The 19,262-nt window shown below is 34.2% G+C and overlaps 1 long non-coding RNA gene across 4 annotated transcripts in view; it reads right to left on the bottom strand.

The window, feature by feature from the left end:
- Positions 1-13,271: 13,271 nt before the first annotated feature.
- The window catches only part of LOC147579991 (uncharacterized), an 82,780-nt gene continuing 76,789 nt past the window's right edge, over positions 13,272-19,262 (bottom strand). For all 4 annotated transcript variants that reach the window (XR_015252405.1, XR_015252399.1, XR_015252398.1 and 1 more), the window contains one exon: positions 13,272-14,912. This is a non-coding gene — a long non-coding RNA (uncharacterized LOC147579991). The remainder of the gene's footprint in view (positions 14,913-19,262) is intronic.

The following is a 19,262-nucleotide window of genomic DNA, read 5'->3' as shown; positions in this document are numbered from 1 at the left end:
TATTTTCTTATAACCTGATCTCCATTAAAAGTTGAAAACTATTTTATAATGCATTTAAATATTTTCCTTGAAGTCTTTATTTTTGCTCCTTTTGTATGGACTGCCTTCACTGATTAAAAGACAGTCTATTTATTCTACTTCACCTTTCCTTTTCATCCTGGCTGCTCCCAGTGTTCTTTAATGACACACATTATTAATACTGACAGGAACTTAGACAAATATAAATCGGATGCTCATGTGGAAGATAAATTTGTAAAGTCAAATTATCATTATTTCATAATTTATTACCTGGGTGAAAAGCTTCCACACAACATCTGGTTGATTCTTTGTAACCCAGTTTTAATAACCAAATAGATATTAGCTGCATACTGACTTTTTTGAATATAGATGAGCTATATTATTGATGTGCAAAAGTTAGAAAGCAGAAATAGTTTTAAGGTAAAAAATTTCTGGGCTATAGAAAAGCAAGGCAATTAATGATAACGTTCACTGGTTCATTGTCTTCTTTGGTCAAATAACCTAAGTGTTGTGATTTATTACAGGAAAGTACCAGAGGGGAAATACTTCCATTTTTTTTTCTCTTGACAAACATCAACTGTTGATAGGGTAGCTGAAGTCACATTTATCAATTTCTACTCTGCTGTGGGAAAATTCTATTGAATTATAAAGTATCAGAGATTTATTAAAACTACTAGAGTCACAGATACAGGCTTTAAGTAAAAGAAAGTGTGCATTTATCAGTCTTAGTTTACTTTTCTTTGATCTAATTCTCCTGACAACTGGAGTTACTTGATGCCAACCATAATTCTGCCTTCCTTAACCGTAAAGTATAAATCTTGAGAAAAGGCAAGAATAATTCAGTGACATTTAGTCCAGTCACCTGGTCCTGTGTTTGTTGGTCTCAGATCAGTTTTAACTACAGATCTTCAGTTTGTTCTTGAAATTTCACCATTTTCTTGTCTCACCTCATGAAACCCAATCCAAGTCTCTACTCATTTCACAAGTTTTATGGAAAGAAATTTAAGTTATTCTCTCATGATTGGTTCAGTCTTAATCAGGCATGTGAAAGCGATGAATCCTGGCTTCTTCACTGTGGACCTGTTTGGTTAACCCTGATATCTTCAAATCATCCAGCTAATAGTCTCTCATGGTTATTTTTTTTTGGGGGGGGGGTGTTTTTAAGTAGTTATAAAATATGGATAACATCAAATTTATCATCTTAACCTCTTTGAAGTGTACATTTCAGCCGTAACACGTACCTTCACATGGTTGTGAAACCATCACCACTGTCCATTTCCAGAACTTTTTCAGCCTTGCAAACTGCAACTGTGTTCACATCAAAAACTACCTCCTTATTTCCCTGTCTCCCCAGTTCCTGGTAACGATTTTGCTTTTTGTCTCTATGAATTTGACTATTTGACTATGAATATTTTAGGTACCTGCCATAATGACATCGTATAGTATTTGACTTCTTGTGATCAGCTTATTTCACTAAGTGTATCTTCAAGGTTAATGCATCGTGTAGCACATATCAAAATTTCATTCCATTTTGAGGTTGAATGATATCAACTCGTATGTAATATACCACATGTTGTTTAGCCATTTATCTATCAATGGACATTTGAGTTGTTTCCACCTTTTGGCTATTGTGAATAATGTTGTTATGAACACTGGTGTGCAAATACCTGTTTGAGTTCCTGCTTTAAATTCTTTTGAGTGTATACTTACAAGTGGAATTGCTGGTTTATATGATAATTCTATGCATAGTTTTTTTGAGGACCCACCATATTCATATTGTCTTACACAGAAACTGTATCATTTTATCTTATCATCAGCAATATACAAGTGTTCCAATTTTTGCAAATCCTTGCTAACATTTGTTATTTTCTCTCTCTCTCTTTTTTTGATAATAGCCAGCATAATGGATGTGATGTGGCAACTCATTGTGCTTTTGATTAGCATTCCAAAATGATTGGTAACACAAGTAGTTTTAACTGATTATTACATTTTTTGTTTAGTGTTTAATTAAGCACCAAATTACAGCAACATTTTGATCTCAAAGTATTTTAAGACTTAAATATTCTTCCTAAATCACTGCATAAATGATAGTTATCCATTTAAGGATGAAAACTGGGTATTTATAAGAAGCATACTAATATAAATAATTTTAAATCATATTACTTTCCTTCTGGCATTAAGGAAATATGTTGAGACTGTTCTAAAGGTTAACCTGGTAATTACTATATAAATAAATGTATGGTGGAAATAGAAGAGGCCTTGGGATCAAACAGACATGCCTTTAAATTTGCCTCTGGTATTTCCTAAATATAAAGAACTAGGCCAATTATTTAACTATCCTAGTCTTGATTTCCTTAACTGAAAATTAATAAAAATCACTACATAATAAGGGTTGGAGCTGCAATTCTTAGATTTTCTTCAGTAAATATAGAACTCCCTCTTCTTTAGGCAGAATGCACTTTTCCCCTTACTGGTGTTGGGCTTGGTCAGGTGAAATGTTTGGCTAATGAAATATGAATAGATATGTCTTAGGCAGGCGTTAATGTGCATGCATAGTTTGGCTTAGCTCTTATGATCATTCCATTCGTTAGGAGAATTTTATAACTTAGTTATCTGCTGGTAGAGAGTTATCTACTGATGAACCCTGAACTAAACTAAGTACTCTGGGTAAAATGATGTGCCCATGTAGGTTCATCAATTGTAACAAATGTGCCAGTCTGGTAGGGGAATGTTGATAATATGAAAGCCTATGTGTGTATAGGGGCGGTAGATATATGTGTAATCTCTGTACTTTACCTTCACATTTGCTATAAACCTAAAATCCTAAAAATAAATTTTGTTTAAAAAATGAATTTGAGGGGCAACTGGATGGCTCAGTCAGTTAAGCATCCGACTCTTGGTTTCAGCTCAGGTTATGATCTTGCAGTTGGAGAATTTGAGCCCCAAATCACCTGACAGTGTGGATCCTGCTTGGGAGTTTAAAGGTACTACATTTTAAATGTAGTATTTCTGGGGGCACTTGGGTGGCTCAGTTGGTTAAGCATCCAGCTTATGCTCAGGTCATGATCTTGAGGTTCACGAGTTTGTGCCCTGTGTCAGCCTTGTGCTGACAACTCAGAGCCTGAAGCCTGCTTCCTTCCGATTCTGTGTCTCCCCACCTCTCTCTCTGCCTCTTCCCTGTTCGCACTCTTTCTCTTTCACTCAAAAATAAATAAATATTTAAAAATAAAAAAAAAATAAAGGTAGTGTCTCTGAAATCTAACTTCCTTTCCTGGTATTGTAACATTTCCACTTTGCCTCAGGACAAACTACAGCAGAATGTCACTTTCTAGCTTTGCAGTGGTTGAAGGAAGCGAGAGTATCCTTTCTTTTCCTCTTTCCAATGTAACTTACCACTTACTCATTTAAGAGTCCCCGCCGTAAATTTACACACCCTTCCTGACTTCCAAATTTCTTAGGAAAGACACCTTCCCACTTGTACATGAACTGAAACTCATTTTGTTTCCAGTCCTTTCTTTTTCCCACTTTCTTCCTCGCTGCGGAATGATTTGCACTATTTTATTCATGTATGGCTAAGAGTAATATCCCTTCTTTATTCCAGATCTGTTCTACTACATATTTGCCTTCTTAGTTGTAATAGTTGATTGTATCTTATTTTTTTCTTTTGCTAATATTCATTTAAGTTACTACTTATTTTATTAGAGACTTTAATATTAAATATTAAGTTCAAACATTCGGTGATGGTTCATAATCAAGTATTTCTACCACTCTATCAAGCTAAGTCTTCATTTTTATAGAAATGTCAAATGTTGTAGCATAAGCCATTTCTTAATCTTTTAATATATTCTACAAAATTTTCCATGGATCTACTCATTGTTCAGTACTCTCTGATCTGCTTTCTTTTGTACTCTGCTTTTTGGAAAATGCCTGCTTTAGCTGTCTGCATCATCTGGAATGTCTGTCTTGCATGGCTGTCTCAGAACTGTACTATAACAAAGGGGTTGTACAGGCTTTGTATATGGGAAGGAAAAGTCACTGTAGATAGTCTCAGCGGAAAAAAAAAAATGGTTCTCAAATGGGCAGAGATAATTAACTTCATAAAACAACTTTTTTTTTTTAATTTTTTTTCAACCTTTTTTATTTATTTTGGGGACAGAGAGAGACAGAGCATGAACGGGGGAGGGGCAGAGAGAGAGGGAGACACAGAATCGGAAGCAGGCTCCAGGCTCCGAGCCATCAGCCCAGACCCTGACGCGGGGCTCGAACTCACGGACCGCGAGATCGTGACCTGGCTGAAGTCGGACGCTTAACTGACTGCGCCACCCAGGAGCCCCAAAACAACTTTTTAAATACATCCTTCCTGATATGACAGCCCCAGTTTTATTGCTTATCCAGTTTCAGTCCTCCATCCCATAAGCTACCACAGATCAAAAGTAGGCATGCCTTTGGCAATTTGTCTTCAGGAAGTGTACCCTAAGATGATTAGAGCACTTGACAAAATGTTTTGTGTAAATTTTATATCATGTTACTTTAAAATTTTGGATACGTTTGGTTATTACTACATTTGGCTTTTTTATAGCTTTTTTGAGGTGTAGTTGATACACAATTGTACCATTTAATGTGTACAATTTAATGTGTTAGGACATGTGCAAACAGCTGTGATATCATCACCACAATCAAGATAAGACACATCCAATACCTCACAAAGTTTCCTTGTGTCCCCCTGTTGTTTGTTTTGTTCTTTTTATGGTAAAAATACTTCACGGGAGAGCTACCCTCTTAAATTTTGAAGTGCACAATACCATGTCATTAGCCATAAGCATTAGGTTGTGCAACAGGTGTCTATAACTCATTCATCTAGCAAATGTTTGACGTTTTTTTTAAGTTTATTTATTTATTTTGAGAGAGAGCATGCAAGCGTGAGTGGGGAAGTGGGGGGAGAGAGAGAGAATCCCCAGCAAGCCTTGTGCATTTTACTCCATCTCAAGAACTATGAGATCATGACCTGAGCAGAAATCAAGAGCTGCATGCTTAACCGCCTGAGCCACCCAGGTGCCCTGGATGTTTGACTGTCTTAAAATAATATGGCAGTTTGAAAAAAATGACTAGTTTTTGGCCCATAATTAGCCAGTGATTTTTTTCAGAATCAGCTAGATATAGAACTAATGCCAGTTGGTCACTTTTTTTTTTGTTTTATATAGCTAAAAAACCCATTTCAAGGAAAATCAGAGAAAGGCAAAAGATTTTCTGATTCCTACTCATAGCTGAGTACACAGAAAAATAAAAAAGAAATCTATTAAGACATTGATGTTCTAATTAAGTACTGAATTGGAGTTCATTTGATTTTCACAGTGAACTAAACTTTCCCACAAATATAATGAACCTTCAATCTTTATTCTTCTAATTTAATTGAACAGAAACTAAGGATGCCAGGAGTTAATTTATGAATTACATGTAGATTGGATAAGACAATAAAACAAGTCAAATTTATGTCAATGTGGCAAAAAAAAAATACTATTTTCTATTATTTTATTATTATTCACATCTCACAACTGAGAAAGTTCAGTTTCATTGAAATCGTCCTATTGTGTATGTACAAAATGTATCACTTATATTTTTTATTCAAGCCATTGATTAAGGAACTCTAGTTCAAGGAGGTGACCTATGCATAGCACTTTGTATCCTCTGAAGAGAGACTTTAACCTTCAAATTGTGTGAGTTTACCACATCAAGTGTGAGCAGAGAAAAGGGAGACACTCTAGATTGACATTTCATTACGTAATTTTGAAGGACTGAAAATAACGAGAAAATGCTAAAAATGTCCAAAAAGGGAAATTTATCTTTTACAAATGAATAAGATTAAGACTGGCTTGATAACTGATCAGAAATATTGGAGCTAAGTAAACATTAGAGAAAAATCCTTCAAAGTTTGAAATCAATATTATTGTATTGCCATTAAACTATTAGGTAGGTGTGAGACTCAACCAAGAACTGTAAAAAATGACATTTTCAGGGATAAAACAATTTTGAAAATGTACTACTCATTGTACCTTAAATGGCAAAAAGTTAACGAAACAAAAATAAAAATAAAATAAATGAATAATATAGAATGAAATACTTGTATATCTAAAAAATGAGTTCCAAATAAAATGAGCCCCAAATTAAAATTATTTAGCACACCTAAAGTCAGTTGGTAAAAATTAAATGGAGTTCCTGGGTTTCAATGGAAATGTCTTCAAAAACAAACAAAAAAAATTGAAATGCATTCAATACCATAAATAACTATTTGACTTCAGCATAGCAAATAAGACTTTTGCTTATTTTCTTCAAAAGAAGAAAAAAAAGTCCAGAAATTCAAATGAGAATACAAGGAAAAGCCATACTCCATATCTTTAGCAAATTTATGTTTCAATATTTTATTATTTTTGAATAATTGATTTTTCCATAAAAAATAGAATTTAATTTGACCCATATGCTAACAATAATTGTATAATTGAAACAAAAGTTATGACATTTGTCAATAAAGAATGAAAAGTAAACCTACCCTACTGTATGGAACTTTAGTAAAATATTAAGTTTCCTACAAAAATATAATTCGAGTATGGTTTATATAATTTTCCAACTTTTTGAATCAACCTATAGAATATTTATAGAAGAATCGAATATTGTCACAGAATGTAACTTAAGTATTATCAACTCAGATAGGTAGTACTTAAAATAAGAGGTAGGTAGATGAAAAGAGAGCACAGAGCAGAAAGATATTGGGCTTACACATGTGTTATTCTAGTATAGTGAGCACATGAGAGACAAAAGTTGTGCAAGATGTGGAATTTTAAGTGTTTCTGTTAGATCAGGGTTTTGCAATATCAGTGATACTGATATTTTGGACTGGACAGTTCTTTGTTGTTGTTCTTGGATGTTTAGTAGCATCTCTAGTCTCAAAACACGAGATGCTAGCAATGTCCCCTGCCCAAGTGATGATAATCACTGTCTCCAGGTGTCTGGGTGGCTCAGTTGGTTAAGCGACTGACTCTTGATTTTGACTCAGGTCATGATCTCAAGGTTCATGAGTTTGAGTCCTGCATCGGGCTCTGTGCTGGCAGTGTGGATCCTGTTTGGGATTCTCTCTCTCCTTCTCTCTCTCTGCCCTCCCTGACTTGCATGTGATCTCTCTCTCTCTCTCTCTCTCAAAATAAATAAATAACCTTAAAAAAAAAAAACAGATTCTTAAAGAATGTCTCCAGATAACTACCATAGCTTGTCATATAACTTGAAGTAGCTATGAAAATCAGGCAAGGGGAAAAGAATGAAATAGTGCAAATAAGCTAATCTTCATCTTTCAGGTCATAATATTAATGTGTAATAAGTAAATAAGTTTTAAAAAAGATATAAGAAAAAACTAAGCTAAAATTTAAAATGGCAACCAATGTTGGTTAATGTTAATTTGATAAATTGAAGGCAATATGTGTTATATACAAGTATGTTAATGAAAAAATAATTGTTGAGAACTATATAAAAAATAGCTTCCGTGTCTATAATTAAGTCCCTTTAAATAATTTCCTGAAAAGGTTTTATTTTAACTTTGAAAATCTTTTGAATTAGAGAAAAATGGAATTTTATATTAAGTATTTAAATTATGATCATGGAATATTTCATGAAGTTGCTCAATTCCCTTAAAACAGTACATTATGAAACTAACGTAATATGAAAATTCTTCTTGACTTTGTATTTAAATCTCCACTTACTGCTTTCAATTATAATGTTGAAGACATATTTTTTTATACATAAGGCATCATACCACAAAGCCATGATACATTAAGCTTACTGTGGCAGATATTAATAAACAAATGCTAAAATGTATGAAAACTAATTTATAAAAGCACAGGTTTTTGCCTTAATTCTAAAGATTTTAAAATATGTATTCTATTGCCTAGTAATATTTTGATCTATACTCCTCCAAATGCAAGATGAAGGGAAAATCCATAGAAAAGTAAAAACTAAAAGCTAAAAAACTCTGATAATTTACCATTAACATATAATCCTTTCAATAAGTGTATAGAAACAAACATTGAATATTTATCATGTCATTCTTGTTCATTTAGGGGACTGCATTCTATTTAATGAAAGTTTTGGGATGGGAATGTATTCTGAAAACATTTTCCAAATATTATGTCCTTTAAATTATTAATTTTAGTATCTATTTTCTAATTTTTTTTAATGTTTATTTATTTTTGAGAGAGAGGGAGAAAATGACAGAGAGGGAGACAGAGAATCTGAAGCAGGCTTCAGGCTCTGGGCTGTCAACAGAGAGCCCCACGCAGGGCTCAAACCCACAAACCATGAAATCATGATCTGAGCCAAAATCAGACGCTCAACTGACTGAGCCACCCAGGCACACCTAGTATCTACTGTCTAAGGTACTCTCTAAAATATCACATGTATGCATTTATAACAAGATAGCATGTAATGTATTTCAGAAAATTTGATTTTTATTATGAAAACTACTTCACGGGTCTTTTGTTCTTTCTACCATGTACATTGTCCTCAAATAGTCAGTGATTCACTTTTATTGTATATGGGCAAAATGTTGGGAGGAAAGTTATTCACAACTATATTTAGGTCATTTTTCTGCATAATCAGAAAGATAAGAATAAAGATAAAACAGAAAAGGTGGAGAAAGAACATAGATGTAAAATATACCACCTATCTTTGATGTTAAAATGTTGGACTAATTTTATATACCAACAGTTAGCTACTTTCAATCGTAGTTTATTACACTAATTCAATTAGCACTGTAAATCTTAAATATATATATATATATATATATGTATATTTGTGAATAGCCTTTATTTTGTGAAAAAATGTGATTCCTAGGGAAGAATATTATAAAAATATTTTTTAAATGGTGACATAAAGTAGGAAATTACACTAACATTTTATCTAATGCTGGTAAGCAGTTCTTTTCTGATTAGATGGTTTCCAAGGAATTTAATTTCATTACTACATAATTATCCCTTATTTATTTTTTACGAGTTCCTTTTTCAGACTTTTGTTGTTTTTGTTTAAGCAACCAGAAGCTTTTCAAAAGATATTCACATTCTGATATTTGTGTTAGGAATATAAATGTAAAATTTTGCCTATTAAATTGAACCATTAAAATGGATCTATATTCAAATATCATTTTTCCCTATAGTTGGTTTAACACCTGGAGACTGGGTGCATTTAATAGGTTATAATACATGTGTTGCAATCGTCCAGTGAAAATGTATCATTATTTTTATTTCAGTAACAAAAAAAAAAACTCAAGTTTTTGAAGGGATGGGGTTATCAGGACAATAGATACAAATGTATCAATGATTCCTTATAAATAAGGTTTACCTGTAATTTTAAATATATATAGTTACTTACTACAATGCACTTCACTGATATTAAATGGAAAATTTAAGTGAAGAGGGAAACACAGAGGAAGCAGTGTACAGATAATATTTCACTTTCGCCATGTTCTTTCTGTTTGAAGCACAATGACACTATCAATACGTCTTCAATACTGATGTCTTCTTTGCCAGCATAGAAAATACAGCGTATTGTAGGACTGTGCCTGCATGCGAACCTGGCCCAATAGAAGAAAGTTTCTTAGTGCCTTAACCTGTGGAATTACTCAATGAAAAAAAATTGGAATAAAATAAACACTCAAAGATAAGTTCATAAATCAGCAAAATGAAGTGAAACATGAGAAAATAAATAGAACAACAAAGCAGTTTTTAAAAATGTAATAAATTATTGGCAGTACATGAAAAAATATTCTAATTTGAGAAGCAAACTGAAAGTGAAGGAAATTTGATAAAGAAAGAACAACTCTGAGACTTTTTTATGTTGTAGAATGTGAGAAATAAGTTTTAAATATATTCACCATCTTGGCAAAAAAGGTGCATTATTCCAAAGGGGAACAATTGGACTAAAATGAGGGCTTCTCTATAAGAGTTGTCAACGCCCAAAGCTTGTGTAAAAATGCTTATAGATCTTAAAGAGGAAAAAAAATGTAGTCAAGAACATTTCATCCAGCCAAGTTTTCATTCAAGTGTGAAAACAATAGACAGACATTCACTAACAAAAACACACATATAAACTGTTCTCGAGGAAGATAAGCTCCTTTAGCAATTCAATTGAGCCAAGTGAAGAAATTAAAATAGAAACTTTAAGGAAAAAAATGAGACAAAATGACTGATGACGAACATGGATTGACATGATGAACATAAAAATAAATTGAATATTTTTGTCAGTTATGATTAGATAAGGAGTATGAAATACCATAAGCAATATCATTACAAAATAATGACTGACTAATAAAACTGAAATGCGCAGGGAAGGGAGAAAAAAGGGACATGTGAGTGCCAATGCCCTTATGACACATCAGCAGATATTTTAGAAATGATAGGCTATGTTTTTTAAAAGCCCAGAAACCAAACCACAACCTCTCACTGTGTTTCGTAGTTCTTTCAAACATTCCATGAAGAGTTTAGAAATAATATTTCCTATAGTGAAGAAACATTCATTTGAAGGCAAGAAATTCCCTTAGTTTTATTTCTGGTTTAAAAAAAAAAAAATCATTTAGGATCCTGGAAAGGAACAATGAGATTTCTCCTGAACTTTACCCACAAACCCATTTAAAATTTTGGTACGTACTACATAGAGTTGAACATCTCAGTCTGATAAATGAATGTAAGTTTATGTTGTTTATTTTCATGTATAGATCACTAAGCAACAATCGTACTTCATGATGAAAATCTAGTAGTGTTCTTACTGCAGTGAGGAGCATACAGTTAATTATTATTAGCAATACAATGCTATAACCTTTTTGGAAATTCTGATCACTGTAATTAGAAAAGAAAAGTAAAAGTAGCTCTATAGATTTTTACAATTGGAAGCTAATATATCAGTAGCTGTGGAAGATTTGTCTACCTAGATCTAAGAGATTTAGCTATGTAAAGAATCAATTAAAATGTTCAGAGTGAGGTTAATGACAAAATTTGGACACCAAATCAGTCATTTTCTTACATTTTTTAATGTTGGTAGATTATTATCCATGGATCTATTGCATTTCTTCACATGTTACACATAGTGGCAATCACTTTTTGACTATATTTTTAAGGACGTTTGTAAAGCAAACAGCTTTGGAAGCCTGAGATAGTGTCTCCTTGTTGTGAACAGACATTTGTTTACTGTCTGGTATAATAAAGAAATGTCTTCCTTCAGCCATTTATAAAAGATTCATAATTCCCTCAGCTCTAAGCTTCTCAGCTGTGGTGTAATCACACTATGTGCACATCTGTCTCTGCTCTACTCTACACACTCATGGAACCTGGTGTCAAGGAGATCTGACTAAAACAGGGACATCAGGCTGCTTGCAGCATCGTGAGTGATAAAGTCATTTGTCTCTATCCCAGGATACCTGTGTCTTCCATCAGCATACGTGAAATTATGGCAGGCTAATTTGTTACCTGTACGTAGGGTAAATTCTCAGAATTTTCACAATTCTTGACATAAAATAGCCACTGAAAAGATGTAGTAAATGTGACACCTTTAAATAGAGATAAACTCTATGACACATGGAAACGCAATATGTTATATGGGAGACATTTAGAGATTATGAGATAAATACATTCTTTGGTAAATGACGTTAGGGCATCAGGCTGGGGTGGTGCTACTAAGGAGTAGAGATAATCTCATTCCTTTTTCCAAGATAAATTACAAATGATCAATGTGATTATATAAAACTATAAAACATTTATGGCAAGGCAAACACGAACAAGACAAAGGTCCAAGCATAAACAAGTTTAGAATACAAAGAACAACTTGAGAAAGAAAAAAAAAAAAGAGTAAGTCAATAAATTATGGTAAATATTCAGGTTTTAAATAAAAAGGCCAAAGAATATTGTAGACAATACTGGAATATATATATGAATATGATATATATAAGTATATATGAATATATATATATGAAATGTGCATAAAAGTACCCTCAGCTGGATTTCAGAGAGAATTTAATAAAGGAATATACCACAAGTATGGCCACATTTAAGGAAGAACAGAAAATGTTAAGTAACCCAAAGACCGGCATTAGGAAGAGACTGTGACCAATCTTGGGTCTGAAAAGGTAAAGAAATAATATGTTACTAGTGCTAGTGAAGCCAGCTAAGACCTAGACCCATGAAAGAGACAACAGCAGGTCACACTCCTATGGAATGTTCTAATGGCCAACGTGTTTGGCAAGCAGGACAGAGAAGGGCAGTAGAAGGACTTGCAGAGATGGCAAATGAGACTGGCCAGAGCTCTACTCTTCAAAGGCACACAAACAAAACAAAATATTATTTATCATGCATCAGTAATTCTATATTTTCAAATGTATAAGGAATTTTACACATATATCTATGGAACCAAAAGCTGATACAAGCTTTCTAGATGACATTCTGATTATTTGTAAAAAAAAAAAAAAAAAAATACATGGCATATTTTTATTTTTTAGCATTAACTTGTTACTATAATCACTAAAATCGTTTCTCGGCCTTTTGGCGAAGATCAAGTGTACTATAATCATTAAAAATTTTATCCAATTAATTTTTATATCCAAAATGGCAATTTGGATACATATATATTTCATATATATACTTCATAAATATATATGTTTACATATATATTTTATAAACATATATATATTTCAGTGTAAAGTGATAATCTGATTTTTTTACCCAGTGAGATGCTTTATTTTTATTAGGAAAAACAAAATATAAAGCAATTTGGTGTTACAGAGAAATTTGAATAAATCAATATTTTGAAGTGCTAGAAATCTGAAATATAATATTAGAACACCCAGTATTAACATTAGGTTTAACACTGGAATACCCCTAAATCCTCCCTTGTTTTATATTTTCTTTGAAAATGTTTATTTTTATATTTATGCAATTAGATTTTCCTAGATGCCTGTAAAATTTAAAGTGTTTTAATTTTATTTCCAAGGAACCTCATTACTCTCCTCCCATACAGTTCATGGAATCCTATTGTTGCTGTTTCGGAGACAGTAAAAAGTTTTCTTTAAGTCCAAAATTCTTGTATTTTTCTGTTATAAGTTTTTATTTAATTTTAATCTCAATGTTTAAATATTTACTTTTGCCAGGCAAAGTGTTCTTATGTCTGTGGATAGAGGAAGAGAAGCTGAAGAGGCTATTTTAGACATAACTTTCTCTTTAAAAAGCAAGGAGTCTAGCCATTGGTGTAAGTAGCCAACTAACTTCTTTAGAAATTTCTCTTTTTCATTATGAATAAGTCAGAAGAATAATTTCTGCTTAGAAATTCCAAGTGTCATATGAAACATAATATCTCCACAGTGCAGAGTGAAGCAGGGCTCTAGGCAACTTGTCTAATCTTCAGCATGTCATAATTCATTTTATATGGAAGGCAGAGGAGTTCTGAAGTGTATACTCTTTGTTTCTCGAAAAATACCATTCATTATTTAATCTGTCCTGTGCATTTTGCATTTTATTGCCATTTTTTTTCTCTTAGGTGCAGGGAAGTGTGTGGCGTTTTTGTTTTGTTTTGTTTTTAACCTAGTGTAACATTTCAAATATGTGAAATATTATAATTTAGGTTTAGTTCACTGGCAACTTGTGTCCAAGGGCTGGTGCTGTCTTTTTCTTTTCACATCACCTCTGTTCCTCTAAGTGTCAAGCTCTCTGACCTCAGTTGTGTTACATTAGGTTTAGCTCAGAGTCCTGCTTGTGTTTTGTCCTATGGATGAGAATCCCGAAAATCTTGAGGCCCAGTGGAATTTGTAAGCTCAGAAATGGAGAACGAGTCATGGCTTCTTCATCCAAGAAATGTGTTGCTCACCCTTCCCCACTGTTGGCTTAGTTCCATTGGTCTCCAGGTCCTGGCCAGGGAGGATATTCAGTAGGCCTCCGCTTACTTCTAGTTTTGTGGTGAAAATCCAGCTGCCCTCTACTATCCAACTGATCTACCTTTAAATCACACCCACAGATGTTTCTTCCCCTAATTTCCTTCTAGTTCTATCATTGTGATACAAATCCTATGCCCTAGTTTCTACAACCCCCCTCTTTTAAAAAAATTTTTCTTAATGTTTATTTTCTGAGAGAGAGAGAGAGAGACAGAGTGTGAGCAGGGGAGAGGCAGAGAGAGAGAGAGAGAGAGAGAGAGAAGGAGAGAGAGAGGGACAGAATCCCAAGCAGGCTGCAGGCTCTAGCTGTCAGAACAGAGCCTGATGTGGGGCTCAAACCCACAAACTGTGAAATTATGACCTGAGCCAAAGTCAGATGCTCAACTGACTGAGCCACCCAAGCGCCCCTACAATTCCCCGCTTTTTATGTTTAAGACATCATTTTAATGTAAAATTAATTATTAATTAATCCTAATTTGTTCTTATTTATTTCCTCTTGGCTCCCAGTTCTGCTCATTCCCCTGGCGCCAGGGAATTTTGCTTGCTTGCAGACATGAGGGATTTGGGGGTTCATTTTTAATTTTATTACACAAGATATCCAAAACCATACGTAAGTTATACATCAGTGTTACTGCTTAAAAAGGACTTGCTCTGAAGATTTACCAAATGGCAGTCATGTTATCTGCTAGCATCAGATGATTATAATTTTTTTCCTGATGTTTGTCTTATTACTCTGATTAACCTCAATGTTCACATTTAAAACTTTGATCTTTAAGTTTCAGTCAGTGGACAGTCCTAAATTTGTAAGTAAAGCATAGATTTTATAGAGCTGAAAATCCAGTATGCACTTTCTCCTATAACGGGAATTGGCCTGTTGCACAGCGAATCCAACTCTGCTGTGAGCCGTCTGTGAAGAGGAATTCAGCTAGCTTTGCAGGTAGATTTCCTGGATAAAAAAAAGTTTAAGTGAGAATCTAAGGAGTTATGCTTCAAAAACTTTTCCAATACACTGTCTACAGGGAAGAAATGGTCTCTTTTACAAGGGCATTGGACGGTTTTAGGTCATGTTTTATACTCCAAATACTGGTTTTTCCTTATCAGTTTGTGGATATATATATATATATATTTTTTTTTTTTTTCTGCTGGATTTGTTCTCACCTACTTCAACTGTGGTATTTCAGTCCTCTGAAGATTTGTTTTCCAGAAAGTAACAGAATAACTACTGTGACAGGAAAGAGTTTAAGACTAATATTATAGGTTTAGCAAAGGAGTAAAATATATCAAACTGAGAAAATCTTTTTAAAAATGTTTATTTATTTTGAGAGAGACAGTGCATGTGAGCAACCTTGGTGGGGGGAGCAGAGAGAGAGAATCCGAAGCAGGCTCCACATGGGGCTGCATCTCCCAACTCTGGGATCATGCATGACCTGAGGCGAATCGAGTTGGTCACCCAATTACTGAGGCACCCAGGTGGCCCTCAAGCTGGAAAAACTTCTAAGTGCTAAACACATGCATACTTTTATTAAAGGAAGAGTGAGCATTTATTATAGTTCAAAGTGATATCTAAGTTCCTGTGAAAACTTATTCAATATTGTCTTATTGAAACGTCCTATAATTATTAATTCTGAGCATTACTTAGTAATTTAACTGGTATCACCTGAAAAGAAGTGGATGACTCATAACTGAGGACTGAATTAAAATATTTCTTCAATGGGGGCACCTGGGTGGCTCAGTCAGTTGAGCGTCAGACTTCAGCTTAAGTCACAGTTCCTGAGTTTGAGCCCTGCATCAGGCTCATTGCTGTCAGGGCAGAGCCCACTGGGATCCTCTGTCCCGCTTTCCCTTCCCCTCTCTCGCTCTCTCAAAAAATAAAAATAAAAAAATAAGAAACAGTGTAAAAAATATTTCTTCAGTGGACAGAATCACACTTAATTTGTAAATTCAATTCACATCTAAGAGCTACCCTTGTGTAGTTACCTGAACATTGTAATATTATGTATCACAGTTCCTGAGCCATTAACATTGTAGAAGTAGTCCATCTACCTTGAAAAATACCTAATGAAGGTTTCCAATTTGTTTTACTGATTAAAATGTATACTTCAGAAGAATGTTGCATGGTTATCCCAGGTTTGCCTGCACTAGAACACATAGTTGCTCATCCCTAGAGTTACCTTTACTTGTTTTGGAAGCTCAGTCATCCAATGACTTAATGTTTATTTCTTTTTTAAAGTTCTTTTATATTAACATGATACTAATAACCACTTAAAGCATCTGGCTATACAGCATGTGTTATATTTTCTCCATAAACTCTATTTTGAAGGGCAGAGGTGGAAGTAAAAAACCAAGAGTTTAGCTCCCTTGCTTATGGTGGGGTAACCACAAACAGAAGTATCATTCATACCCAGATTAAAAGATAGTAATCTTGAACTCACTCCCAATTTGGAGAACCATATCCCAATTAATCATCTTATTTTTCCAATCTCCATAGTGGCCAGACAGTAAGACACGAGTTTCAAAAAGACTTTAAGATGAGTTTTACCTTTTTAATTCCTTAAGGTTTCAGTATGGACTAGTTTTATCCATTGGGGGGGAAATGTGCAGTAGTTCCCCCTTATTCACAGGGGATATGTTCTAAGAGCCCCAGTGGATGCCTGAAACTGTGGGTAGTACTGAGGCTGATATACGATGTTTTTCCCCATACATGCATACCTATGCTAAAGTTTAGTTTATAAATAACGCACAGTGAGAGATTAACAACAGCAATAATAAAATAGATTAATTATAAGAATATACCACAATAAAAGTTATGTGAATGTGTTCTCTCTTTCTCTCTCAAAATATCCTATTGTACTGTAGTCACTCTCTTTTTGTGATGATATGACAGGTTAAATACCCATGTGATGAGATGAAGTGAGGTGAATAATATTGCCTGTTATTCACATAGCATTCACATAGTCTTCACATTACATGAATGCTACATTCATCTAATGATGAAGCGTTAGTCTAGAAATATGTCAGAAGGAGAATCATCTGCTTACAGATTGTGGTTGACCACAGGTAACTGACACTGTGGATAAAAGGAGTACTATTGTGTAGAGTTGCAGAGATCATTCTTTACATGCCTGCAGTTTGATTTGTGTGTAATACCTTGCTCCTTGTCATTTTCTTTATTTTTATAAACATAAATACAAAAATCCCATCTCAAATCCCACAACAAAGAAGATATAATTGTACATATTTGAGCATATATCACTAAAATATTTCTCATGTAAATGTATTCAAATATTTTTTTAATTTTTTTTAGTGTTTATTTATTTTTGAGAGAGACAGCGACAGAATGAGAGTGGGTTAGGGTCAGAGAGAGAGGGAGACACAGAATCCGAAGCAGGCTCCAGATTCCAAGCTGTGGGCACAGAGCCCGATGCGGAGCTCGAACTCGCGAGCCGCGAGATCATGACCTGGGTGGAAGTCAGCTGCTCAACCGACTGAGCCACCCAGGCGCCCCGAATTCAAATATTTTTAAACAATTTTGTACTGACCAAATTGCATGTACCAATCACTGTTGTCATTTAATCTTTCTGACCAATCAAGTGAAGATACCTCTGAAGATAGTGTTCTTTAGTCTGAAGATGAAGCAGCCTTTCTTCAGACTTGGATTTTTTTTTTTTTTTTTTTTTTTTTTTAACCAACAGTAAGTCTAACTATAGAGGAAAGAGTGGAAGCTCTCTCCTTCTTGGATTAACTGAAGGAGAAGGAATGGAAATCATAGCACAGTTATTATCAAAGAAATTCTCGAAAAAATTTTCATGACTTATATTTTATTCCTTTATTTTGCTGTGAATAGCTAGGGTAATGGCCTCTCAGATATTTCCATGAATGTTTATGTATGGTAAGCTATCTATCCATTATCCATCATATTTTTTAAAGTTTATTCATTTATTTATTTATTTTGAGAGAGAGAGAGAAAGAAAGCACAAGCAAAGGAGGGGCAGAGAGAGAGGGAGAGAGGGAGAATCTGACACAGAGCTCAATCTCACGACCTTGAGAACATGACCCAAGCCAAAAGTAAGAGTCGGGCACTCATCTGACTGAGCCACCCAGGCGCCCCTATCATATTTAAAAGTCTCAGTTGAAATATCTAATTTAGCATAGATTTTGTTAGCGTTACCCATAGGGTAACCTCAATGTTGAGCAAGCACATGGCTACCAAGAATTAGCCTATTATTACTCTGCCTCCTCCAAAGATTTGCCTATACTATGATGAATTCCTAGTCAGTTTGAGTAGGAGGGGGGTGTATGCAATGTCTAGTTTATATATTGATAAGAAAACACCTGATTTCCCAAGTTGTCTTCTCCCTTTACCAGAGGTCACAGTGTGGCTATATGGTGAGCCATCTTGGACCAGGTGAATAAAGGAGCATCATGAGGCTGGAGAAGCAAAAAGATAGGAGTGGCCTTGCTCTGCTTCAAGAGCAGACCTGCCATATCAGCTTAGATTTTTATGTGAGACAGAAATGAAGTTCTTAATTGAGCCACTGTGGTTTTGGAACTCTCAGAGCAGCCACAATTATATCCTAACTAATGCAATCCTTAAGCTCTTTATGCAATATAACTTTCAGTTCTTGCTCTTAATAAAACCTATGATTTCAGGAAGAGAGAGTGTGATAATTCAGTTCAATTGAACTAAAAAATCAATTTGTAAAGGTGGACATACAATTCAAAATGGAAAAAATAAAAGGAATCTGAGAGATTCAGGAAAGTGAAGAACTATGGAGCATCCACATTTATATTTTAAACTTGGACTGATATCTGGAATTAGGACAGAGCTTTAAGAAATTAATTAATGAAAATTCAGTTTGCAGTTTGGCATTAAATTAAGAAAGATCCACTCCCAATCTCTTATGCTAAATATCACATGCCATCACTAATGGTCATTATACTACAAAGAAATATTAGGCATTATCTACTCACCTAGACCGTTAGAGCTAAAAGAGGTCCAGTGGATCACCAAGGGTCATATGCCAACGTGCAGGGGGAAAAGATCAGCTCCTTCTACTTCTGCTTACATATACTTCTAAAGTGCTTACATTTTTGCAAAATGCAAAGACAGTTTTGCCATGTGACAAACCATAATGATCATAATAAATTAAGCCAGTCTCATTTCAATGAATATATATGCCATATATAGTGAAAGCCAACTACCCTTTTGGAAATACGTAGCTGGACAAGACTCAGTTTTTTTTCTCATTAAATTCATGAAGCAGTTTGTAAATCTGTAAATATTAATGCAATTCCT

Source organism: Puma concolor, chromosome B3, assembly GCF_028749965.1.
Source record: "Puma concolor isolate L17-30 chromosome B3, mPumCon1.1.hap2, whole genome shotgun sequence".
Lineage (NCBI taxonomy): Eukaryota > Metazoa > Chordata > Mammalia > Carnivora > Felidae > Puma > Puma concolor.
This window is presented reverse-complemented; position numbering and strand designations above follow the sequence as displayed.